The sequence below is a fragment of the Acomys minous genome (assembly GCF_964271855.1).
Source record: "Acomys minous genome assembly, chromosome: 4".
Lineage (NCBI taxonomy): Eukaryota > Metazoa > Chordata > Mammalia > Rodentia > Muridae > Acomys > Acomys minous.
In genome coordinates, this window is record NC_140486.1 from 49,630,817 (window position 1) to 49,656,438 (window position 25,622).

The window sequence follows — 25,622 nt, forward strand, 5'->3', positions numbered from 1 at the left end:
AGTGTCCATCCAACATGCTACCCAACCGATCCTGTTCCTCCTCAGAGAACCTTCCAGTGCACAAAATGACCCCATCACTTTAAAATCTCTCGGGGATTCCCAGAGAATCAACTCTAGTCCTCATTCTCCACGGGCTGTGTTCTGGGTCTCTCTTTCCTCCGTGCCCCCTTTACTTGCCACAACCCCCCATAGCCCCCACTCCTTTCTTAGGCTTCCCTTCTCCGCTCATCAGCAGCACCTAGAGGTGGTAAACTCTGAGCTCGATCTTCTCTGCTGGTTTTCCTCTTTCCAGCATCTAGTCTGATAGAGGTTTGATCTGTTTTGATGGTACTTAATGCTACAGGCATGACCAAGTGGATGAAGTTCTCGATGGAGGCAAGAGCAAGTAAAGAATGGATGCAGTTGCACCCTCAGCCCAGTGGCCTCATATAACACTATCTACTTAATGTGTCCCGCTGATGTGACACTGAAGACAGGACATCACCTATGGGATGCATCCAAAAATGTTAAACACGAGTCTGATCAGGATCAAGCCAGAAGACAAATCCAGACCATGGAAGATTCTACACAACTCTAAAGTTGATTCAGTCATAAAACACTATAAGGAAAAAAAAACTTTTTAAAAGGTCATTTCCTTTTCTGCCTCCTCTGCCACCATGGTGCCTGTGAAAAAGCTTACGGTAAAGGAGGGCAGGGGAAAGGAGCGGGTTTTGAAGTTCACCCTTGACTGCACCCATCCGATAGAAGATGGACCCATGGATGCTGCCAGTTCTGAGCAGTTCCTCTAAGAGAGAATCGAGGTGAACAGGAAAGCTGGGAATCTTGGCAGAGGGGTTGTGACCATTGAATGGAGCAAGAGCAAAAGCACTGTTACTTCTCACCAAAAAAGTATTTGAAGGAAAATCTATGAGCCGGGCAGTGGTGATAGACGCCTTTAATCCCAGCACTCAGGAGACAGAGGCAGGCAGATCTCTGTGAGTTTGAAGCCAGCCTGGTTTACAAGGATAGCCAAGGCTACACAGAGAAACCTTGTTTGGGAAAAAGAAAGAAGAAGAAGAAGAAGAAGAAGAAGAAGAAGAAGAAGAAGAAGAAGAAGAAGAAGAAGAAGAAGAAGAAGAAGAAGAAGAAGAAAAAGAAAAAGAAGAAGAAGAGGAGGAGGAGGAGGAGGAGGAGGAGGAAGAGGAAAGACGTCGTCTTCTCCAAGACTGTTTGCATGTCACCGCCAACAGCAAAGAAGGTTCTGAGTTGTGTTACTTCCAGAATAACCAGGATGAAGAGGAAGAGGAGGGCAAGGATTAAGAGACATTGGCCTGGAATGGTTTGTATTAATTCACAAATAAAATTTAGGAACAACAACAACAACAAAAAGTCAGGTGATTAGCTAAGCATGGTGAGCATGCTTGTAATCTCAACAGTAAAAATATGGACTCAAAAGCCAGGCATGGTGGCGCACACCTTTAATCCCAGCACTCAGGAGACAGAGGCAGGTGGATCTCTGTGAGTTCAAGGCCAGCCTGGTCTACAAAGTGAGTTCCAGGATAACCAAGGATGTTACACAGCGAAACCCTGTCTTGGGGCGGGGAGTGGGGTGGGGAGTGGGGGTGGGATCTGGAGTTCAACATCATCCTTAGTGCTGCCCAGTGAGTTTGAGGCCAGCCTGGGCTACATAAGACCCCTATCTCAAAATGGAGGAGGGAAATGAGATTAATCCAGAACTAAAATACGATGAAAAATAGTGTATTTTCCTTGATTAAAAAAGGATCTATAGCCGGGCATGGTGATGCACACCTTTAATCCCAGCACTCAGGAGGCAGAGTCAGGCAGATCAATGTGAATTCAAGGCCAGCCTGGTCTACAAAGTGAGTCCAGGACAGCCAAAGCTACACAGAGAAACCCTGCCTCGAAGAAGAAAAAAAATGTATAGCCAGCTGTGGTTGTGCACAACCATACTCAGGAGGCAGAGGCAGGCAGATCTCTGAGTTCAAAGCCAGCCTGGTCTACAATAAGAGTTCCAGGACGGCCAAGGCTACACAGAGAAACCCCATCTTTTAAAAAAAAAAACAAACAAACAAAAAGATCCATCACAGATACTTACAAAAGCTGTAACCAGAACCACTAGAGAAATGTGAATATAGCCCGAATATAAGGGCAAACTGATTCATTACTAATTATTTAGGTATGATAATAGTTGCAGGGAAAAATATCCTTGACTCGGGGAGTTTGTGTTGAAATAGTCTGGGGTGATGTGTTATAAAACCTGCAGCTTTCAAAGGGTGGAGAGACGTGGAGGAACCAGCAGGGCCAGACGTCAGCCGTGGCAAATCTAGGTCTCTGGGTGAAGCAGGTGTAAGCGTGTGTGAGGTGTGACAAGACGGAGGCAGGAGAATGAAAGTAGTGCAGGAAAAGGCCCCCAAAGAGCATGGCTGCAACCCGGGTTTCTGAGCAAGAGGCCAGGAAAGGATGCAGTCTTGGCACAACCTGGACCATGGACTTGCCTTGGCCTGGATACTGGTCACCTACACACACGGGCACAACTCAGGCGAACTCAGCACCCACAATGGGCCTGCCTCCACTGTGAGCAGAGGACATGCCCAGACCCCAAAGAGACCAGCAGGGCATATCACAGCCAAGGCAGGACCTCCCATCTTGGCTAAGCTGTGGCAAGGAGCCAGGTGTAGCCCTAGACCCACCCCACCCCCAAAACATCCCATGAGGGGTGACGGCCTGAGTCTGTCCTCCAGTATAAGGAGCCAGGCTAAATATGGAACCCCAGACACAAGAGGCTTCTCAAAACAGATTTTCCTGGAAAAGACCATCTGGCAGAGGAGGTCCAGAACACCGTCTGCTAAGAGAGGAAGCTTCGGTCTCTGCACGCTGTTCAGAAGGGAAATGCCTTCACCTCACCTCCCCAGGAGACACCACGGCCCTCCAAGGTCACTCCTGTACAAATGGGCTCAGGCCCACCTCTGTCCTAGGCTGTAGCTCCAGGATAGAAGATGAGGTGGCTGGAGACACAGGTCTGAGCCTCAGAAAGTTCTGCCCAGGTGTACATCCTACCTCCCTCCACAACACAGCTGATCCCTGGACCCCGAGGCCTCTCCATAAGGAAGAGGGCAATAGTGGTGTCTCCCTCCAAAAGCTCACATGTGTTCCAGTACCCCACACAGCAGCTGTGCTCCATCAATGGAAGCAAGAAGGCATTGTGACACCCCCAGGTCCTGTCTTTTCAGTCTTGTGGGGAAAATCTGCTTGGACTATGTGTCCCCCCTCCCTGGTAATGAGCAGACAGGGCAAGCCCACAGGAAGGAAACCTCTTAGTCTGGTACAGGGCACTGCAGAGCTGCAGGGAGAAATCCCCCAGGCACCAAGACCTCAGCTCTGCAGGAGGCCACAGTGGAAAATGCCTTCCAAGAACACCTGACACACCTCAACCTTTAGCTGGTTCGTACTTACCTACTACCCGCAGTGTATGGGAACACCCCCTGAGGGCTCAGGCCTTACCTGTAGGCCCGCTGTCTCCACCAGGACCAAATACTGTAAGAGCCCCACTCAAAACCCACTTCCTCGCACCATGCAGCAGGAGAAAGGGCTTTGGGAGGGAGAATTGTCTCCTCCAGACCCCGGAGTGGACAAGGAGAGTGTCTGGCCCATTGTCTTAATGTGTAGACCCCAGGCCACAGGACTTCTAGCTTCCTTGGGAGAAGGGGCTCTGTTTGTGGGGGGGGGCAGGGGGGAGGAGCAGGGGGCAGGTGAGGATGGGCTTGGAGGTGGCCCCCTGCTCCTCGCCCACTAGCCTTTCAAGCTAACTGAATGTTATTCATAAAGCAGATCTTGTCTCCAAGCCCTGCAGAGGACCTAGGAAAAGGCCAGTGTTAGCTCCAGGGCCACACTCGGGCACCAGCCAAACCCAGACTGGGCTGCCTGGTCTCTGTCACCTCCGCCAAGCTTGTCTGTCCTGAGCTGCCAAGAGTCTTGTGCCCTCTTGCATCATAACTGTTGCATCTGCCCCCAGATCTCTTCCTGGGCCGGGCAAGATGGACCTAAGACAAAGGGGTGGGCAGTGGGCCCACGGTCTTGTGTAGAAACAATGCCCCGGTTCTTATTTTAGAGAGTCCCAGATCCTCCAGGGACAGGAGTCTAGGAGAGAGCCAGCTGGATAGGGTGGTCCCCACATCTGGATTCCCTGCCCCACCCAGCCCCAGCACTGGGCTCCGAGGGACCCCCTCCTCTCATTCCGTGAAGCCTGGCCTTGCCTACTGCCTGCCACGCCCCCATGCGAACCCTGCGCTTGCAGAGACAGAGAGAGGCCTGGGCCCCAGGCCTGCCTGTCAAAGTTGGGAAACTGGAAAGAGAAATAAATCCTCAAAGAGGCTCCGTTGTGGAGGTAGCTGTGGCAGGCCCCAGAACACAACACCCCAACCACGAACCACCAAACTGACACTGGCACCCCACAAATGCGCACAGATACTGATTATACAAAGGGGGGAGGGGACCAGGGGGCAGAGCCCAGGAGACAATTGGGCCGGCAGCCCCGTCCTCTCTCCAGGCGGGACTGGGGCTCTTGGCGGTGCCCCCACTCCCTGGCCCAGTCCTGACCATCTTGGGCTTCCTCTCTCTGCCCCATCTCCATGACAACCGCATCCTTTGGATGCTCCAGCCACCACGGAATTGATCTCCAAATGTAGCTTTGTTAGCAGACCCTAGCGGGCAAAAAGGGCGGAGGGCGGCTGCCGCTACCCACTCTGTATTGCTCTCCCCACCCTGAACCCCCTCCCGGGGTCTAGCTGGCCTCCTGAGGAGAGGGGCGGGGTCCGGGAGCATGCAGGCCTTGGGGACACAGTTAGCCCGCGGCCGTACTCACCGCTTGGGTCCCAGCCGCTGGGTCCCCGCTCACGGTGGGGCCATGCGGAGGCCAATCCTGGACCTGAGGTCCCGTGCCGCCGCCTGTTGGAGCTCCCCGCGTCCGCTTTCTGTCCCCTCAGGTGTTAGAGCCTCGGCAGTGGAGAGGCTGAGGAGAGAAGGAGGGGACCGACTGCAGGAGGGAGGGAACAGAGCAGCGAAAGAGGGAGGGAGGAGCGGGAAGGACGAGAAGGGCGGGAGGGGGGCGGGAGGGATGGGTGAGGAGACTGCAGGGCGAACGAACAGCCCGGAGGGGGACAGTAGCAACCAGGAGGCCCCCCCCCCCGCGGCACCTGGCCACAAGCGTCCGACCTTATGCTGGGCGCCCACCCACCAGTGGCACCCACCCGCTTTGCCTTGAGCTGGACCCTTTAAGAAAGTGGGGGAGGGGAGTTCCACGAGGTTCCGCCCCCCTCCTAATTCGGTCCAGCCTCTGTCCTCGAACCCCTGGCCGACCCAACCACTTTCCCTCAGGAGAACCAGCTACCCCAGTCAGGTGAAAGAGGGATGGCCTTGCCCCCACTCCAAGATCCCCCATCCTCATCCTGGGAGATCTCACCCTGGAGTTTAGAGGGCAAGGAACAGAAAGTCACAGAGGGGAAATAGGCACCCAGAGGAGTTGAGGACAGAGCTAGAAGGGGTGGGAGGGAGGGGACAAAAGACACACACACACACACACACACACACACACACACACACACACACACACACACACCCGCAGATGCTAGTGAGGATGCGGCCACCCTAGGCTTGTAAATCCCAGAAAGCACTCTGGGATACAGAAACCATCTCTCCAAGCAAAGCAAGCACCTGGCCTTGCCTCTCCTCCTCTGGCTAGTCATGACCTTGCAGGCCCCCACCCTGGCCCCAGGACTCCAGCTTCCTAGAGGAAGTTTGACCAGCTGTTGCTGAACTACACAGTGAGGACTTCTTGGCTGTAAATCTACAGAGCAAGATCCTGTCTCTCAGAGAGACACTACAGAGCTCCAGACCATGGGGGTCTAAGGGAACCAGGGCTGGGAGAAGGAGGGAAGGGTGAAAGGGCTCAGTCCTGGGGAAGGGGAAGATTGGGGAGCTACCACAGGAGGAGGCCCCTTTGCACCTCCCTCCCTCTGCTTCAGCCTCTAGCTTCTGTTCACAAAACCCAAAATGTTCCCATCTTTGCAAGTATTCTACCCTATGCCTGCAGTGAGCTCAGTCGACCCTCAGATCCGTGCTTTTAAAATACTACTTCTACCACCCCTGAGACATCTCTCTCCCTCTCCCTCTCCCTCTCTCTCTCCCTCTCCCTCTCCCTCTCCCTCTCTCTCTGTCTCTCTCTCTCTCTCTCCCTCTCTCTCTGTCTCTCTCTCTCTCTCCCTCTCTCTTTCCCTCTCTCTCTCTCTCTCTCTCTCTCTCTCCCTCTCCCCCCTCTCTCTCTCTCACATACACACACACACACACACAGACACACACACACACACACACACACGTTCTCCCTCTCTCTCTCTCTCTCTCTCTCTCTCTCTCTCTCTCCCCCCCCCCCATTCTTCTTACAAGGACAAAGAGAGATTTACTAACCTACGAGAGACGCCTGAGCAGAAGTCATCTAAGATCTAATTAGCCACCCCCCCTCATCAAGCTAGAAGTGGGGTTTCATCAGCCACCATGAATGATGATGTTTCTACCACCAACCTCATGTCGGCCACAGTCTCCTCTGGTGCTTTCCCTGCATCTTATTTGATGCAAACTTCCTGCAACCCACTTTACAGATAAGAACACTGATGGTACTCCAAGAGCGGACCTTGTTTGCCCCAGGTTTCAGGGGCCACAGGAGCATCTGAGTCAGTCTTTCAAGACCCCACCAGCAGCCCTCAGACACGTCCGCCCCTCTGCATGTGAACCTTCTTGAGGACCACACAGGACCTGACCCCACCACCACCTCTCCTACAAGGAGAGAAGGCCTGGCCGGGGCTCAGAAGGAGGTAGAAGCACCAGGCATTCCCGGGTCACAGTGGGGCCCCCCCTTCTAGCCCTCCCACTCCATCTGCCCCACGCAGATGGCAGCAGACCTTGACTCGTGGGGCTGGGTGGGGACAAATAGGGCTGAGGAGCCGTGTGCCTGCGTGTGTTCAGTGGGCCACGGCTTATCTCCTGGTGAGGGTGGCTTACTGGGACCGTAGATGGACCTCGGGGGTTAGAGAGCTGGTCTAGCATCCGAGCATGCGCGAGGCGGCCCTCTCGGGAGTGGTTCTTTCCCTTTGTCTCCCGGGGGCCTGAGGCCTGTAAGATGAGGTTTGCCTTGCTCACAAGGATCCTTAGCACCTATGCACAGAGCAGGGAAGAATGGCACGGAGAGAGGGGCACACACTGGCACCTGACCTGAGCATAGCCAGCATCCCCCCTGAGTCTGCTGCTCCTGCCCTTTGAGAGGCGACAGGACAGTGCCCTGCCCGAGAGCGCAATGCACCAATCTCCCCATGCTCCAACACAAAAGGAGACCTGGGTTGGTACAGCCAGGACCTAGTGCCCAGATTCTTCTCGGAGCTACACGCCCTGGCTGTAAGACCCTAAGCAGCAGTGTTTTCTCTGGGTCTGGTCTCCCTCTGTCCAGAGGAGCTGGCTCTAAGAGCTCTGTGGAGGCTCTGTGGACTCCAGGGTGGGTGTTGCAGTAGACCAAGGAAGGAAGGGTGCTGTCATAGATCCTTGTCGGCGCCCCTGAACTTTGAAAAGTGACAGGACAGTGCCCAAGAACGCAATGCACCACACCCCACACCCCCCCATCCTCCAGCACAAAAAGAGAGGCAGCAGTTTGGGCCCTTCCTCTTCCTCTCCATCCACTTTACCTGAGCGGTCTCAGGGGCCAGGTGGAGGAAGAGTGATGCCTGGGAAAGAAAGGCCCGGCCGCAGGAGGCTTCTCCAGAGTGTTCTGTAAGGGCTACAGTGTGCAGCCTGCCCACAGCCTAGCTCTCTTGCAGATAAAGACGCCAGTCCACCCCTCTGGATGTACCCCAGCCTTACGCCTTCAGCCATCCTGAGTAAGCTCACCTAGTTTTCAGGGCTCCCCCCACCTAGGGAGTTCTCCTTTCACCACCCCCAGGTGGCCCCCCCCCAACCCCCAGCTCTCCAGCCACCGTCCTCCAGGAGAGCTCCTTGAAAGCTGTCCCTGCCAGCTGTCTCCGGGGGCCTCTCTCTTGAAGAACTCTAGTTGCTCTCTCCTTGCTGTGGCCAAACACCTGACAACCAACTTAAGGGAGGGAGGGTTGTGATTTGGGCTCACAGCTGGGAGACAGGGAGGGGGAGGGGGAGGGCCATGATGACCGGAGCTTGAGACTGCTGGTTGTGACAGTCAGGAAGGTGAATGCTGACACTTTTGCCCTCCTCCCTTTTTTCTTCCTCTTCAGTTCAGGTCCCCAGCCCACAAAATGGTGTTATCTACATTTAAGGTGGGTCTTGCCGCCTTGGTTAACTCAGTCTAGAAAAACACCCTTCCTGGCATGCCCGGAGACTTGGCTCCTAGTGAGTCTACATGATGTTGAGGTGGCCACTGACATTAACAGAGCCTGGCCCAGCTCTCACTCTTTCTGCCCTCATAGGATGCACGACCCCAATCATCAGACTCAGCGCCAGCACAGCTGCTAGGTACAGGTGTGAAGCTGGGTGTTGCACAAGGACACCCGAACTTGTAGACACCTGGAGGAGCTGGGATCACCCACTCTCCTTTCACCATGCTATGAGGCTGGCACAGGCTTCATATGCCAAGGAAAGACAGCATTTCTTTTTTCTTTTCTTTTCTTTCTTTCTTTCTTTCTTTTTTCTTTCTTTCTTTCTTTTTTAGACAGGTTTTCACTGTGTAGCCTTGGATGTCCTGGACTTGATCTGTAGACCAGGCTGGCCTCGAACTCACAGCGATCCACCTGCCTCTGCCTCCCGAGTGCTGGGATTATAGGCATGTGCCATATGCCCAGCCAGAAGACATTTCATGTGCCCACCCCACCCCCAATTAGATGAAGTAGACATGGCTACCTCACCAGGCCTACTCAAAATCATAACAAAGGTGCTGAAGGCTGACTGTAGCCTGGGCCTTGTGGCAATGCCGAGCCCATATGCAACGTGCAGACTTCTTTCTCTGTAGTGTTTGGCACAGTTTGAACAGTCCTCGGTCCTTGGTGCTTTCCTTCCTTAGTCTTGCCCCCTGGTCCCTCAGCTCTCTCTGACTCAATGCCTGGCCTCTCCCCCATTCTCTACTCCCTGGTGGCGTGAACAGCTTCCAAGCCAAGCTAAGTGCAATGAGTAAGTGGCAGCATGTGACCCGCAAGTCAGACCTGCATACCAGTACTGGCTGAGGTGGCTGCCTTAACTCAGCCCAGTGGAGTCCCCAGCCCTCTTCCTGCTCTTCCACCCAGCCAGTCAAACCCTGGAAGCTACCGTTGCCTTCCTCTCCGCTGCACTCAATCCCCAGATAAAGTCCGAGACAACCCACCTATGTCCCAAGCTGGCACCATGCTAGCTCAGCCACCTTCTCTTCCCTGTCACTGTGGCCTCATAACAGGTTCTGCCTCCCCCCGCCCCCCCCCCACACACCCCAGGATTCAAGCACAGCAGCTACAGGGACGCTATGGAATGGACAGACCCCACATTCTTTTGCTCAAATTCACCTAGTGGCTCTCTGTGGCTCAGCCCCACCATCACACGATCCTCACATGGCCTCCAGGGTCCCCTAGTGTCTCTCTCCCAGGCCCTCTCTGAACTCTTCTCTGGCCACATCAACATGCTCTCTTGTGCCGGGCACATCTGACGTCAGGGCCCTTGTCTGTGATGTACCCCCTTCCTAAAACACCCCCTCCCCCCAGAGATCAGTACAGCCCAGTCCCTCGGCTCTTCCTCTCAGCTGTCCAGGCCCCTGGCAACTCCCATCTCTCACCACCAACTTCCACCCCCTGCCCTGGCTTTCTTTCCCTCCGCAATATGTGTGCACATATTCCTTCCACTTCCTCATTCTGGCTGGCTGTCCCTCCCAACACCACCTCCTAGACCAGAGGCTCCATGAGAGCTCCAACCGTGTTCTTACTTCTAAATCCCTGGTAGTTGGACTGGTACCTGACGCCAAAGGCATTCAGACCCATCAGCAGAAGAAGAATGAATCTTTAAATACTAAAAACAAAACGGGGGGGGGGGGCAGGGGCGCGGGTGTGATGGGCCCTGACCTTTGGATGGGAGCTTCTTTAGGAGCTGCAGGGAAGGCCAGACATGGGAGGCACCTGCCCAGGCTCCTGTGGCTTCCCAATCACAGCTTGTACCGCCATCTTGTTTGGATGTCGGCTCCTTGGTTAGGTCCCTTCTCCCTTTTCTGAGCCCCCAGATCCACCATGAGCCAAGAATACATATAATAGGAACCCAACAGTGCCAGAAGCAAAGAATGAATACAAAGCCAGCGACTCCACAGGGCCAGAGAAGGGAGCCTCCTGTCAGCAACCTAGGCAGGGAGATACAAAGGCTAGGGTGAGTCCTCGGAACCTCACAGCATCATCTGGAAATGGGAATATCACCTAAAAACCTGTGTGGGAAAGAGGAAAGACCCTTTCCACCGGACAGGCCTTGTCTGGGAGAACCAACAAGTGAGAGGTGGGGAAGCAAAACTGAGCAGCTGGGAAGGGAGGCTGCAGAGGCTCCAGGTTTGCCCCCTCCCCTCCCCTCCCCGAGCAAGTGGCTGCTGCCAGCCCGGAGCCAGGACAGTGGACAAAGCCCTACGGGGGAGGGCCAGGGACTTGCAGTGCCTAGAGCCAGCAGGCCGTGGGCCCAGGGCACAGCGGTGCATGGCCCAGAACGCCATCTGAGGGCCTTTGTGGGCCTCTGGGAGCCTGTCCAGGAGAATGCAGGAACTGGCGATGGTGGGATGGGGTGGGAACCCCCTGATCCCTGGGGGCCATCCAGGCCTGAATAATAAGGAGTTCGAGGACCACGTATCTGCCCTACCCGGTCCCAGAGCTGCTAGGTCTAGAATGACCCGACAGGTACCATTCATTCCTGACTTCAGGGAAAGAGGGCTCCGCTGAGCCAGGCAGCTTCTGGCTTGAGGCTACTCTCCCGCAGCGCTCTCAAGAAGAGAGTAGGACAAGCTTTCTCAAAAACCGAGGGATACCTGACAAGTCGGTTCTTGCCCAGGCTAGCTTGGTCCAGACCGCAGGCTCTCCAGAGAGCAAGCTGGTGCGGGAGCGAGCCAGCCAGGAATGGATGGCTTCCTGCTGCCCTCTGCTGGTAACATCTTGACTTACAGCGCATCACGTCATGGGCAGGTATCGACAACGGGTCCTCGCTGAAGGCGCGCTGGGAAAACAGATGTTGGTCCTAAGAGTCATCACTCGGCCTCAGCCGCGCGGGACCTCCACAGCTGTCTATCACTAGCGTGGTAGTGATCCTCGCCCCTTCAGTGAGTTCTTTAGCTAGTCCAACCTGAGTATTTCCTCAATTTCATGCAGGATGTCCCCAAGACCATGCTCTTTCACAAGATGGATAGAAACGGAGACTCATCTCACAGAGACCGAGACCGCCTCTTCCGCCTGCCAACGACACCAGAGAACTGAGGGAAGTGCGGACACCTCGCCCCAAGTCCAGGTGCATCAGGGAAACTGGAGTGTCATCGTCGTGGTCCGTCCCGCAGAACCCTCCCCGCACCTAGGAAAAAGTTGATCAAAAAGGGCTCTTTTGGGGTTGGGCCACCACCTGCTGGTGAACACAGAAACTGCAACTGCGCCACCTGGCCGAGCCCGACACCAGAGAGCAAGTGAGATAACAAGCGCTAATTTTAATTTTGCCCTTGTACAGGGCTCCTGCTGAGGTCCTTCGAGAGCGGAGAATGTGAGGTAGGCTTCCATATAACCCAGGCTATCCTCTAACTAGCTTTTTTATACCCGCGCTGTCCTTGAAGTCTCCTAAGTGCTGAGATCGCAGGTATGTGCCATCGCAGTGCCGCGCTCCTCTGAAGTCATCCACGCTGGCCAACCTATTTCATTTTCTCCAAATGGGATGAACATTATTCATTCACCTTTGAGGACACCGTTGCTTGCTGACAGTTCTGTTTTGTCTTGGTTTCTTTTGGGCATTCTAGGGGATTGAACTCATGACACATGCTAAGCTACAGAGCCGCCGACTTCAACGTATTATTATTGAGAGTTAAGTGACTTACATAAGGCTTCTCTTCCTGGCACCTGAGCTGGGGTAGGGGATCCCCCAGTCTGATCTCACTTCCCACACCAGCTTGAGTAAAATGTATCCCAGCTTGGTTTGCAGCTATGCTGTGACAGTATTGAGACACTACCACCACCACGACTCCTATTCTGTTGGCCTGAGAGCTCCCCCGGGGCACAGCTAAGGAAGGTCTGTGTCCATGCCCACCTCCCCTGGGCCCTGGAGACGGAGCACACATCATGCACTAGCCTCTCTCACCTGGTTCAACCCTACAGATATCCAGTCCTTACCGTGGGCACTTCCACCAGATGCAGCGCAGGATTCCTTCATGGCTCCCTTACAAGGCAGGCTCCTCCAGCGGGGTCCTGGTAGCTGAGGCAATGCTAACCCAGCCAGCTCTGAGGAAAGACACCTTACAGTTCCTGAGCAAATGTGTCGGAATTCATTGTCATAGGCGTAGTGAACCATGCCCAGTGCTGGACCAATTGCTGAGGCCTGAAACTGGAGGCAGGGGGAACGTGCAGTAAGGATATGAGGCCATCCTAGGCCATTCACAGGTACTGATGGTGGGAGAGACCATGTCCTTAGGGCACTAGAGCCATCAAGAGAGGAGATTTAGCCACTGTCTAGCATAGAGCTTAAATGCCATACTAGACATTGGGCTCAAATTAATTTTTATCCTGAAGAGCTCCAAATTATCATACATTCCCCATTCCCTCATCTGTTTAATAAATTATTCTGATCCCAATTACAGATGCCCCATATCCGGAAAACAAAGCCGACAAAAATCTTTGCCCATCTTGGGGTTAAGGATGTATTAGTAGCTCAGTTAACAGTAGAGTCAGGTCCAAACTCCAGCACTGCCCAGAGCCAAGCACGGCGGCTGTCACCTGCAGTCCCAGCACTCATGAGGTGGAGGCAGAAGGATCGGAACTTCATATACATAGTCAGTTAGAGACAAGCCTGTGCTGCATGACATCCTGAGACAGAGCGGGATGGAGTTGACAAAGAAGAGACTCCCTAGCATGATGGCAGTGGCGCACACCTTTAGTCCCAGCACTTGGGAGACAGAGGCTGGTGGATCTGAGTTTGAGGGCTACAGATCAAGTTCCAGGACAGCCAGGACTATACAGAGAAACCCTGTCTCTAAAAACCAAGAGAAGAAAAGAAGAAAGGGGAGAAGGAAGGGGAAGGAGGAAGAGGAGGAGGAAGAGGAGAAGGAGAAGAGGAAGACCTCCCTGTAGGGCCCAACCTTGGTGACACGTGCCTTTAATGCCACATGGCCAATCTATGATAGGCACTCAGGAGGCAGAGACAGGCAGGTCTCTGTGAGTTTGAGGCCAACCTGGTCTTTATAGTGAGTCCCATGTTAGCCAAGCATACAAACTGAGACCCTGTCTCAAAAAAATAAAAAATAAAAAATAAATCACTTCTTGCTCTTCTTCCAGCAGGAGGCGGGGAGAGACGCACTAGGTAGGAGTAGCTATGGATGTTTATGGTATTATCAACAGTGGTAACATGGAGGCAAAAAGCAGGTGAGGAGTGTGACTCAGTGGCAGAATGGGGGTGGGGGGCCTGCAAGGTAAGCAGTGGGTGGGGCTAGTGCATGGCAGACACGGTCACCAGGGCCCAAGGGAGATAGGCAGAGACACAGACCTTCCCTAGCTGTTTCCTGGGGAGCCTTGAGGCCATCAGAGTAGGCCACAAGCAGAAGAGGAACCCTCGCAGACTGAAGGAGGATGATACAGAATAAATGCTACTCAGGCGGAGGTGCATCCTGCCCAAGCCAGCGTGGGACGTGGGATCAGACTGGGAGCTCCCCTACCCCAGCTCAGGTGCCAGCACCCAGCTAACGCATGTAAGAAAGAGGGGCCCATGCAAGCCGCTTAACTGCATGGTGCCGTTAAGGTAGGGCAGAAGCTGGGGGCTGGGCCTACTACTTTAAGTAGAATGCCACTGGGATGCTTTGGAACTGCCTCTTAGGTGCTGGAGAGATGGCTTAGAGGTTAACAGCACTGGCTGTTCTTCCAGAAGTCCCAGGTTCAATTACCAGCAACCACATAGTGGCTCGTAACCATCTATGAGGTCTGGTGCCCTCTTCTGGCCTGCAGGCAAAATGTTGTTTAATAAATAAATCTGAAGAAGAGGAGGAGGAAGAAGAGGAGGAGGAAGAGGAAGAGGAGGAGGAGGAAGAGGAGGAGGAAGAAGAAGAAGAAAAGAAACTGTCTCTTACATGCAGCCATCCGGCCCAGGAGATAGATGTCCAAGGAGGAAGAAAATCCAGTGCAAAGATCCGAAAATACGCATGTGCATGTCATGAACCTGCGAGGAAGGATGCAGGGTTTGAGAGGAGGGGCGGGGCAACAGAGGCAAAAGATGCGGGGCCTCCAGGACCATATGAGACCTTTGGCACTACCAAAGATGGGGGGCAGACAGCTGAGTCGATTCCACTTGTGTTTTAAGGAGTCCTCTAGTTGCTGTGATGAGAATGGGACCAGAGGTCAGCCAGCATGACAGCAGGGACCAGCTGGGAAGGACAAGGGCAGGTAAACTGGCCGCAACATCCTCCCTCCCCTTTCCTCCCTCAGTCTCTCCCATGTCCACCCTCCCTCTTGAAATCATGGCCTCTTTTTCTTTGTTATTGTTACACACCTGTACAGATGCCTGAAGATGTCAACCCACCTGCTCAGCGTACTTAGTGTTGCGTGTACTGACTTAGGTTTGACCACTTGGCATTGGATAGCCAGCTGGAGACTCATCCTCGGGGAAGGTCATTTCTCCTGCTCTCAGCATCCCTTAGCAGAAAGGGGAAGGGGGAGATGATGTAAGCTGTATTTATTTATTTATTAAATGTAAATTATAAATTAAATACCCTCCCTAAACAGTCAGCTACATTCAGGATGAGAGAAGATCACCAGTGAGCCTGGGTGTGGTGGCGCACACCTGTAATCCCAGCACTCTGGGAGGCAGAGGAAGATGGATGGATCTCTGTGAGTTCGAGACCAACCTGGTCTATAAAACAAGTCCAGTACAGCCAAGGCACATACAGGAACCCTGTATGTAAATACATAAATAAAAGTTCTGGAAGTAGATACAAATGACAGTTACACCATATTATGAATGTATATCGTGGTACTCAGGGTTTCTTTTTCCTTGGGAAAGGGTCTTAGGGTCTCATGCATCCAAGATTGCTTCAAATTCACTATGTAGTCAAAGACATACAAGTCTTCAACTTGTGTGTGTGTGGTGTGTGTGTGTGTGTGAGAGAGAGAGAGAGAGAGAGAGAGGGAGGGAGGGAGGGAGGGAGTGAGAGGGAGGGAGGGAGGGAGGGAGGGTGGATCTAGAACTTACCAATTCAGCTGGACTGGCCGGCCAATCCCAGAGATCCTCCTCTGTCTCCCGAGTACTGGGGTTAAAGGCGTGTGCCACCTACGCCCAGCTCTTTACATGGATGCTAGCGATCTGAACTCACATTCTCATGGTATTTATATGTGTATTTACATGCCTATGTATGTATATATATCCACAACAAATATACATATATAGTCACAATAAAAATTAAATAAAGTAAAATACACTTTGTTTTTTATTCTTGTTTTGTTTTGTTTTGTTTTTTGAGACAGGGTTTCTCTGTGTAGCCGTGACTGTCCTGGACTCACTTTATAAGAAACATGATATGGCCATACTGATAAATTAACCACAACAGAGACTGATAAGTGAAAGGTGTTATCAGAAACCAAATTCTAGATAAAAGAGTGAAAGTCAATGGCTCTGGGATTAAAAAGCACTTTTTAAACTGAGCTGTCTTCCTAGCTCAAGCTCCCTAGATTCTAATCCTAGTGCTGCCATTTCCTGGTTAACCTGGGCAAGTTGTTTAACCTCTCTGGGCTTCCATTTCCTCTTCTCTGAAATGGAAGTGCTTAGACTGGAGAGATGGCTCAGCGGTTAAGAGCACTGTCTGTTCTTCCAGAGGTCCTGAGTTCAATTCCCAGCAACCACATGGTGGCTCACGACCATCTATAATGTAATCTGCTGCCCTCTTCTGTTGGGTAGGCACACATGCAGACAGAACATTGTATACATAATAAATAAATTAATTAGAAGAAAGAAAGAAAGAAAGAAAGAAAGAAAGAAAGAAAGAAAGGGAAGTGCTGTCCGTTCCTGACCCAGGGCACTCTGAAGTGGGGCTGCAGAACGGATGAGGGGAATGAAGGGCACACATGTTGCCCTTCTGTCTGTCAGGACAACTGGAGGACTAACTATACCCACAAGACGGGCTTGAGTGAGGACAAATAGAAAAGTTAATGTTCAGGCTCCCAAAAGCGATTACAAAAGTCTGGGATCCAGGAAAGCCTGCTGGATGAGAAACAGCCTGAAGGACTAGCTGATCGCCAGGGCATCTGCAGACAAACCAGTTGCTGTGACCTTCTAGCTGCACTGGGGTGTCCACTAGGGTTGACACTGGGAGCTGAGGTGTGTGGAAACACCATGGTGGATGCCACCCTTTGTCGGTGGGAATATAAACTGTATCTCCAGGGCCAGGGAGATGACTCAACGGTACAAGGGCCTGACAGCCCACAGTGCAGGCCTGACCTCTGAATTTGATGTCAGGAGAGAGCCAATCCCACGACATCATCCTCTGACCTCCAGAAACCCGCCATGGCAGACACCCCCACACGACACACCATGCACACATACACAATAATAATAAATGAAACCTTAAAAATAAATACGACAAAATGTACAGCTACATCGCAAAGATGTTACATCTTGTAAAAGTAAATATATGCACGCCAGGCGGTGGTGGCGCACGCCTTTAATCCCAGCACTCGGGAGGCAGAGGCAGGCAGATCGTTGTGAGTTCGAGGCCAGCCTGGTCTACAAAGCAAGTACAGAACAGCCAAGGCTACAAAGAGAGACCCTGTCTCGGGGAAAAAAGAAAAAAGGATAGGGCAAAAAAAAAAAGTAAGCACATGCTGACCCATGACTCAGCAACTCCATTTGCAAGTACTCAAGGAAAAAAGCACTGTCCACAAACATTGTCCAATGGCCCAGTAAGAAGGTTCAGCAAGTAAGATCCACATAAGCACCTGGAAGGTGGAGCTGGAGAGATGGCTCAGCAGTTCCTGTGTACTGCTCTTAAAGAGGCCTGGCATTTGGTTCCCAAGCAGCTCAAAACCACCTGTAATGCCAGATCCAGGGGGACCCAAAGCCTCTGGCCTCCACTGGCACCTTCACTTGTGTGCACAGACCACACACACACACACACACACACACACACACACACACACACACACTAAAAGGAAAAAGGTTTTCACAAAGTGCCAATAAGATGGCCTGGCTTGGGAGATAAGGCCCTTTACTGTCACGCCTGAGGAGCTGAGTCCAGTCACCAGGACCTACATGGTGAAAAAGAGAACCAGCTTCCTGAAGTTGTCCTCTAGCGTCCACACACTATGACAGTCGTGCACACATGCATACCCGAGAAATACGTAGAATAAAATTTGAAATAATAAGTAAACCGTTTTTTAAAAAACGTGTCGGGGCTGGGTGCGATGGTGCACACACCTGTAATCCCAGCACTCAGGGAGGCAGAGGCAGGCGGATCTCTGTGAGTTTGAAACCAGCCTGGTCTACAAAATGAGCCCAGGACAGCCAAGGTTACACAGACAAAGCCTGTTTCAAATAATGAAACAAAACAAACAAAAAAAAAAAAAAGAAAGAAAGAAAGAAAAGAAAAGAAAAAGAAAAAATGCCAAGAGGTGGTGACCCATACAGCACTCAGAAGCAGGAGGGTCCCTGGTTTCAGTGACCAGCCAGCCTATCCTTTTTGGTAAGTTCCTGGCCAGTAAGAATCCTTGTCTCAGAAAAAAGATATAACCTGAGGGATGGCACTGATGCTGTTCTCTGACATGTGTGCCTGCATACACACACACACACACACACACACACACACACACACACACACACACACGCATGCACACACGAAGGCAGCACAATGGGACATGCCTGTCACCTCAGCACTCAAGAGGTGGAAGTTGAAGGGACATCCTAGGCTACATAGTGATTTAAGGGCCAGCCTGGGCTACCTTGTCTCACACATTGCAACAGGAAAAGGCTGAACATGGCAGTGCATGCCAACTCTCGGAAGCTGAGGCAGTAGAGAAGAAAGACCGGGTGTCTGGGATCACTCCTCCTCCACTGGAGACTCCATGTGCCTCGTGTGCCTGACACGTGAGATAAGAGGGGTGCTCGGAGAATGACCAGATCTTAGGGGGAGACGGGTGGGGGTCGGCTTTCCTCCCTCCATGCTGCAAAGGCTCCAGCCCTGGGGACTCCGTGTCTTTTGTGGGTGTTTGTTTGTCTGGTTGGTTGGTTTTGGTTTTTCGAGACAGGGTTTCCCTGTGTAGCCTTGGCTGTCCTGGACTCACTTTGTAGACCAGGCTGGCCTCGAACTCACAGCGATCCTCCTGCCTCTGCCTCCCGAGTGCTGGGATTAAAGGCGTGCGCCACCACGCCCTGGCTGAATTCGGTGTCTTGCCCCAGGTCCCAGCCCCAGGTTCTCAGAGGAGGAAGGGCGTGTGAGAGTAGAGAGCGGCTGGGGGTACAGAGGGAAGGAGGCACTGCCCTCGATGGTGTCCCCTCGCCTCTAGCATTGTCACTTGGGAAACAAGGAGATTTTCCTTGTTATAGGAGTCTGCTCTCCTTGTCCCAAGCCTGTTCCTGAGGTGGCCTGCCATGCACCCAAGGGCTTTCAGAGATGAACTCCCCGTCTACTGTGTCTACCGTGTGAGCTTGCCTCCACCAACTGCAGCTAATCTTGGTCTGGCCGCTCACAGTAACACACTGGCATCACTTTGGGGAAAGAGGCCCCAAGGAGCACTTTGGGTGGTGGGGTTGGGGACATTCTTTCCTTTCGTGTATTTACAATTTTCCTGTAACCAACACATATTTTCTTATGTGTTGGAAAAATGGTCACTGCAGAAGGGGCCTATCCTAACCACAGTACACCCAGGGGACAGCTGCTCAGGGCATGAGGGCCTGGAAACACTGCCCATGAAGAACAGAAACTGTCAGAGCCACAGGAGACGAAAGACACTCGGGGACCATTGGGGGCCTATATGGGACAAACAGGCCACTTGTTCTGTGCTCCACAGGGTGAGTGGGCCAGGCACGTCACTGGACTGCACAAGAAAGCTAGGTATGTCTATACCGGCTACTTTTCTCATTCGCTTTGTAGACCAGGCTGGCCTCAAACTCAGGGATCTGCCTGCCTCTGCCTCCCCGAGTGCTGGGATTACAGGTGTGGGCCACCACGACCCACTACCCGCCCAGATCTTAAGAAAGGAAAAGCGTTTATTCTAACCAGTGGGAGCCTAGGACAGCCGGTCACACTGCGTCAGGAAATACAGCAACGATTGTACAACTTGATTTCTCCTTTTCACTCAGTTCAGGACCCCAATCCAAAGAACGATGCTGCAGACAAGCAGTGTACGTTCATTTGACGTGACCTCGAGATCCTTCACGGGCTTACCTGAGGGCTGGTCCCCTAGGGAACCCTAGATCCCTGAACCCACCACAGTCTCCCTCAAAGCTGCCTCACAACAAAACAAGCCACTTTTCACAGCAGTGAGCTCCCCACCACAGGAGGTATGCAAACGGCACAGGCAGCAAACACGGGAAGGAAGCTCAAGGAGCAATGTCTAGGCTGTTCAGAAGAATGGACCAAGAGGGTCTGAAGCCCCAGAGGAAGGCTCAGAGAGAAACGCGCGCGCGCACACACACACACACACACACACACACACACACACACACACACACTTTTTAAAAGATGAGGTTGCACAGGACAGCAGTGTCACACACCTTTAATCCCAGCACTTCAGAAACAGAGGCAGGCAGCTTTCCTTTTGGTTTTTAAGATTTATTTATTTATCTATGAGTGCTATGTCTTCATGCACACCAGAAGAGGGATTGAGATTCCATTACAGGTGATTGTGAGCCACCATGTGGTTGCTGGGAATTGAACTCAGGACCTTTGGAAGAGCAGTCAGTGCTCTTAACCTCTAAGCCATCTCTCCAGCCCCTGTTTGTTTGTTTTTGTTTGTTTGTTTTTCAAGACAGAGTTAGAGTCTCTGAGTCTCCTTGGCTGTCCTGATCCACAGAGCTAGTTCCAGGACAGCCAGTGCTACACAGAAGAACCAGGTCTCAAAACAAAAACAAAAACAAAAAGAACAAACCATCTTTCTTAGGTATGCCCATGGGCCAACCTGATCTACTCAAGATAGATAGATAGATAGATAGATAGATAGATAGATAGATAGAAAAAACGGGGTTGGGCTGGGCAATAAGATGGCTGGGAGCACCTTTAATCCCAGCACTCGAGAGGCAGAGGCAGGTGGATCGCTGTGAATTCTAGGCCAGCCTGATCTACAAAGTGAGTCCAGGACAGCCAAGGCTGGCACAGAAAAACCCTGTCTCAAAAAACAAAAACAAAACAAAACAAAAGACAACAAAAAGAAAAATGGCGGGAAAGGTGAAGGCATTGGCCACAGAGCCTGTTTACCTGAACTCCATCCTTGGACCCATGTTAAGGTAAAAGAACCAACACTACAAAGTTGGCCTCTGACCTCCACAGGTGTGTATGGCATGTGTCCTCCCCTACACACAATACACACACACACACACACACACACACACACACACACACACACACCATAGCACCTCAAGTGAACAATGAGCCTCCCTGATCAGACAGAACGTGGCAAGGGCACTCCGATGCCATTTGTAATCTTAGTGGCCGAGGACTTGGTCAGAAAGCGCTACCTGGAACAGGCTAGGTCCTTGGCCCCTCTGTCTCCCTTTCTGGAATCATCTAGCCTTCTCTAGATAAAAATGGACAGGGCCTAACTGCCTTGCCCTAGACAACACCCATCCTTTCCAGGTCTGACCCTCTGATCACCCGTCTCCACTGAAACTTTTGCTCCAAGGCCAGCCAAGCTGTCAGTAACGCTCTTGGGGAAGGCAGGTTGCTCAGGGATTAGGGGACCTGGCTCACAGTCCCTGGGACTCGGGCTGGATGCTCAAAGACATCCAACTGAGGTGGCAGGGCCCAGGCAGGCAGCCTAGATACAGCTAGATGGCCAGGAAGAAACCTGGATATTATCACCCAGTGTGGTTACCATGGTGATCGATACACCTGAGCTCACCGTAGTATTAAAGGAAGCCTCAGCAAAAGGTCTCAAGTCCCAGCTTCCCTCGCAGGGCTTCCTGTGGGAAGGCTGGCAGAAGTGTCATGAGAATGCAAAATGAGGCCAGAAGAGAGATGAAGAAACCTTGTCTCCTGGCAGATGAGTTCCTAGTGTAAGGGCGAGACAGACGGCTCAGCATGTAAAGCACTTGTACAAGTGTGAGGTTCTGAGTTCAAATCCCTATAACTCACATAAGGCAGCCTCATTTACATAAGAGGCCCTGTCCATAAGCAATTTTATGAAGATGAATCTCAATGGTAGAGAACTTGCCTAGCATGTGCAAATCTGAGCTTAGTCTTCAACAACAACAACAACACACACACATACACACACATACACACACACACACACACACACACACACACACACACACACACAACTCTTTAATTTAACTAAAACTGTAACAGAGCTAGGAAGCTGCCTCCCTTTCATAGTACCAGAAGGTGAGGCGCAGGCTACTGGGGGTGAGGGGTACCTCAGTGATCTCGCCCAATGCTGCATCCTATCTGCTACAATACGGACTTGCCAGACAAGATGATGTGCCCAGATGATGTGCCCACGATGCAGTACTGGTGTGACTGTTACAAAGTATCCAGCTGCTTTCAGACTGGATTAAGACTTGCTCCACAGGCAGGAGTTCACGCCTGATCCTGTGAACTAGTGAAAGGCCAGTGGCTGAGGAGGCCATAGACCCTAGTTTGGAACCCATAATTGTTATTTTGCCAAATCATCATGTTTCGGGCCAGGTGGTGGTGGCACATGCCTTTACACCTTTAATCCCATCATGCCTTTAATGCCTAATCTACAGAGTGGATTCCAGGACAGCCAGGGATACACAAAGAAACCCTGTCATGAAAGACAGAAAATAAGTAGATAGATGATAAGTAGATAGATAGATAGATAGATAGATAGATAGATAGATAGATATGATTTGTCTGTGTGTATGTCTGTGTACCACATGTGCCCTGGTACCCAAGAAGGCCAGAAGAGGGGACCTCATCCCTTGTAACTGCAGTTACAAATCGTTGGGAGCTGCCATGTAGGTGCTGGGAACTGAACTAGGTTCTTCTGGAAGAGCAGCTGTACTCTTTTTTTTTCTTCTTTTCTTTTCTTTTTTTCTTTTTTTGAGACAGAGTTTCTCTGTGTAGCCCTCGCTGTACTGAACTTACTTTGTAGACCAGTCTAGCCTTGAACTCACAGCGATCCGCCTACCTCTGCCTCCCAAGTGCTGGGTTTAAAAGTGTGTGCCACCACGCCCAGAGAGCAGCTATGCTTTTTTAACCTCTATCAAACCTCAGCCATCTCTCTAGCCCTGTCAAACTGCTTTCTAGGGATTTATGCCTATGGCTGTAGATCTGGGCTGTTCTGGGCCTTGCAAAGCTTCTTTCTGCCATGTCAGCAGACAGGGCAGAGACTCAACTAGTCAAACCGTGAGTGCTCAGTCATACGTGGAACCATTTTAAAAACATGGCCTCACGATTTAGCCTCAGCTGTCCTGGAACTTTACGTAGACCAGGCTAGCCTTAAACTCACCTCTGCCCCTGCCTCCCAAGTGCTGGGATTAAAGGTGTGCGCCACCACACCCGGCTAAGAGGGACATTTTAGCCATCGTTCCACTAAGGGTCAGGGGACAAAGGAAGAGGAGACAAAAAGGAGGGCGTGAGGGCCAGAGGATGGGAGGAGTGCGGGGAAGTGCTGTCTCCTGGACCAAACAAGGCTGTCCCACTCATGAACTCACAGGCTCTGCACAGGGTCAAGCCAATCAAAATCCCTGAGAGGATGGGGGAGGAGTTCTCAAAGCCCTCCATCTGACTGAGGAGCTAAGACAATCTGACAGCTGCTGGGAGACAAGAGGCCTTCTCCTTCCGTGACGTGAACCTCAGGAGGCTGCCCATGCGCCAGCAGACGACCCAGCACCCACGCACGGATGGGCGGCACTAATTGGATTGACTGGGTTATGGAAAAACTTAGATGCTGTACAAAGAGAAATGAATGTTAAAAACACACTGTAGCCGGGCATGGCGATGCACACTGTTCATCCCAGCACTCGGGAGGCAGAGGCAGGCAGATCGATGTGAATTCAAGGCCAGCCTAGTCTACAAAGTGAGTCCAGGACAGTCAGGGCTACACAGAGAAACCCTGTCTCGAAAAAAAGAAAAGAAAAGAAAGAAAAAACACAATGTAGTGTGAAGAGAAATGAATTAAAAAACACACTGTAGTGGGTTCTCTATGTGGCCCTGGTTGCTGAGGGACCAGACACCTGAATCTCATAGTCTGGGCCAAGAGGGAAAAACACTGAGCGAACAAGCAGAGGAGAATATTCCGCATGATACCTGCACAAGATGGAGCCTGCCTGTCAACATTCCAACGTGGGTGGGAGGGAGCTCCGGAGGCCCCACCCCTGGGTGAGAAGTAATTACCAGTGAGCAGATGGAGAGGGGAACGGATTTTTCTACCGGTCTGTGATTTGAGTCTGCCCAACAGTGCCGGAGGGGCATCTTAGCCACCCCCTTGCTGCCCTCAAAGACGCCGTCTGAAGTGGCTTTTCTCTCAGGCCTAGCTGCCCTATCCCCACTCCCTAAAGCTCAAGGGCCTAACTGTTGTAGGCTGGTGACTGCCAAGGGCTCCCATCTCTCCTCACTGTTCACAGAAGCAAGCCAAGATGGAAACACAGGGCCAGGCATGGTTGGCGCAGGCCTTTAATCCCAGCACTCAGGAGGCAGAGGCAGGCAGATCACTGTGAGTTCAAGGCCAGCCTGGTCTACAAAGTGAGTCCAGGACAGCCAAGGCTACACAGAGAAACCTTTTCTCGGGGTGGGGGGGGGGGGGGAGGGGTGTGGGGTGTGGAAACACACATTTCTGCTCCACCCACCTGGGATGGGTTCAGGGAGGGAAGAGAGCCGCCCACCTTAGCTGTATACCTCCTGTTTCTGAGGCTCCCCATCAGGCCTTGCCCTGAAGTGACTGGACTCAAGGAGAGACAAACAGCCTGTAGCAGCCTGGCAGGCCATGAAGATGCCTCCAACATCAAAGGCAGCAGCATCTTCAAGCCTGGTGAGACTGGCCCACCCTAGCTGCCCTGTGCCGCTCAGCCACAGCCCTGAACTGTGCTCCAGCTGCAGAGAAGCAGCCCCCAGAGATGGATGAACAGAGAAGCGGGTCTGTCCCCGCCCTGAGCTCAGGGGACTGAGGGCCCACTGACTACAAGCAGGGCAACTGAAACAGAGAGAGGCAACCATACGTCCCTGTACTCACATCACAACCCCTAACCCTAAAGTAGAGATGGGGAGTGGTCCTTCTCTGGCTTGGAGGACTTAGCACCAGATGAAGACACAGAGCTCATTAGTAAAAAGAAAGCAAACCAGCCAGTGGACTGGGAACACGGTTCCCTGCGTTAGCTGCGGTGCTGGTCTAGCACACACGAGGGCCCCATCCTCAATAAACCACAAAATTGTGAGTCCTGCCTAATGTCATCTGTCATCCCAGCACTAGGGATGTTCAGACAGGAGGAACCAGAGTTAAAAAACATCCTCTGAGTCTGACAAGGTGGCCCTGTGGGTAAAGGCGCTTGCCATCCTGAATACCCGAGCTCAGACCCTAGGACCCACATAAAGGTGAGAGAACTGCCCTCCACATGGTGCCCATAAACACGTGCGTGCATGCACACACACACACACACACACACACACACACACAACTTTTGTTTTTTTAATATTTCTTTATTTATTATATATACAGCATTCTGCTTGCATGCACACTTGCGCAGCAGAAGAGGGCACCAGATCTCATTATAGATGGTTGTGAGCCACCATGTGGTTGCTGGGAATTGAACTCAGGACCTTTGGGGGAGCAGCTGATGCTCTTAAACCTCTGAGCCATCTCTCCAGCCCCCCCACATACAAGTTTTTAATGTTTGTTTTGTTTTGTGTGAGTGTTTTGCCAGCATTCATGCATGCACACCTGCTATCCACGAGGTTAGAAGCTCAGTGCTTAAGAGCACTGGCTGTTCTTCCAGAAGACCCGGGTTCAATTCCCAGCACCCACATGGTGGCTCATAGTCATCCGTAACTCCAACTCCAGGTGATCTTCTGATCTCCACAAGCCCCAAGCACACAAGGGGTGCAAGACATGCATACATGCAGGCAAGATATGATACACAAAAAATCAAAAAATAAAATATTTAGCCAGGCGGTTGGTGGTGCATGCCTTTAATCCCAGCACTTGGGAGGCAGAGGCAGGTGGATCTCTGTGAGTTCGAGGCCAGCTTGGTCTACAGAGTGAGTTCCAGGACAGCCAAGGCTACACAGA

The 25,622-nt window shown here is 52.1% G+C and overlaps 1 protein-coding gene and 1 long non-coding RNA gene across 3 annotated transcripts in view; both read right to left on the reverse strand.

Moving 5' to 3' along the window:
* The window catches only part of PSD2 (pleckstrin and Sec7 domain containing 2), a 57,270-nt gene extending 46,076 nt beyond the window's left edge, over positions 1-11,194 (reverse strand). Inside the window, exons 1-2 of one of the 2 annotated variants that reach the window (XM_084780394.1) lie at positions 11,021-11,194; positions 4,862-5,032 (exon numbers count right to left, since the gene is read on the reverse strand). The gene's annotated coding sequence lies outside the window, so the exon portion shown is untranslated. The remainder of the gene's footprint in view (positions 1-4,861; positions 5,033-11,020) is intronic. The other variant, XM_084780395.1, reaches the window with a different exon arrangement.
* Positions 11,195-11,596: 402 nt separating this feature from the next.
* LOC311596704 lies at positions 11,597-14,945 on the reverse strand. Its single transcript, XR_014778939.1, has 3 exons — positions 14,749-14,945; positions 14,300-14,388; positions 11,597-12,567 (listed from the first exon to the last, which is right to left on the reverse strand). It is a non-coding gene; the product is annotated as an uncharacterized lncRNA (long non-coding RNA).
* Positions 14,946-25,622: the final 10,677 nt, after the last annotated feature.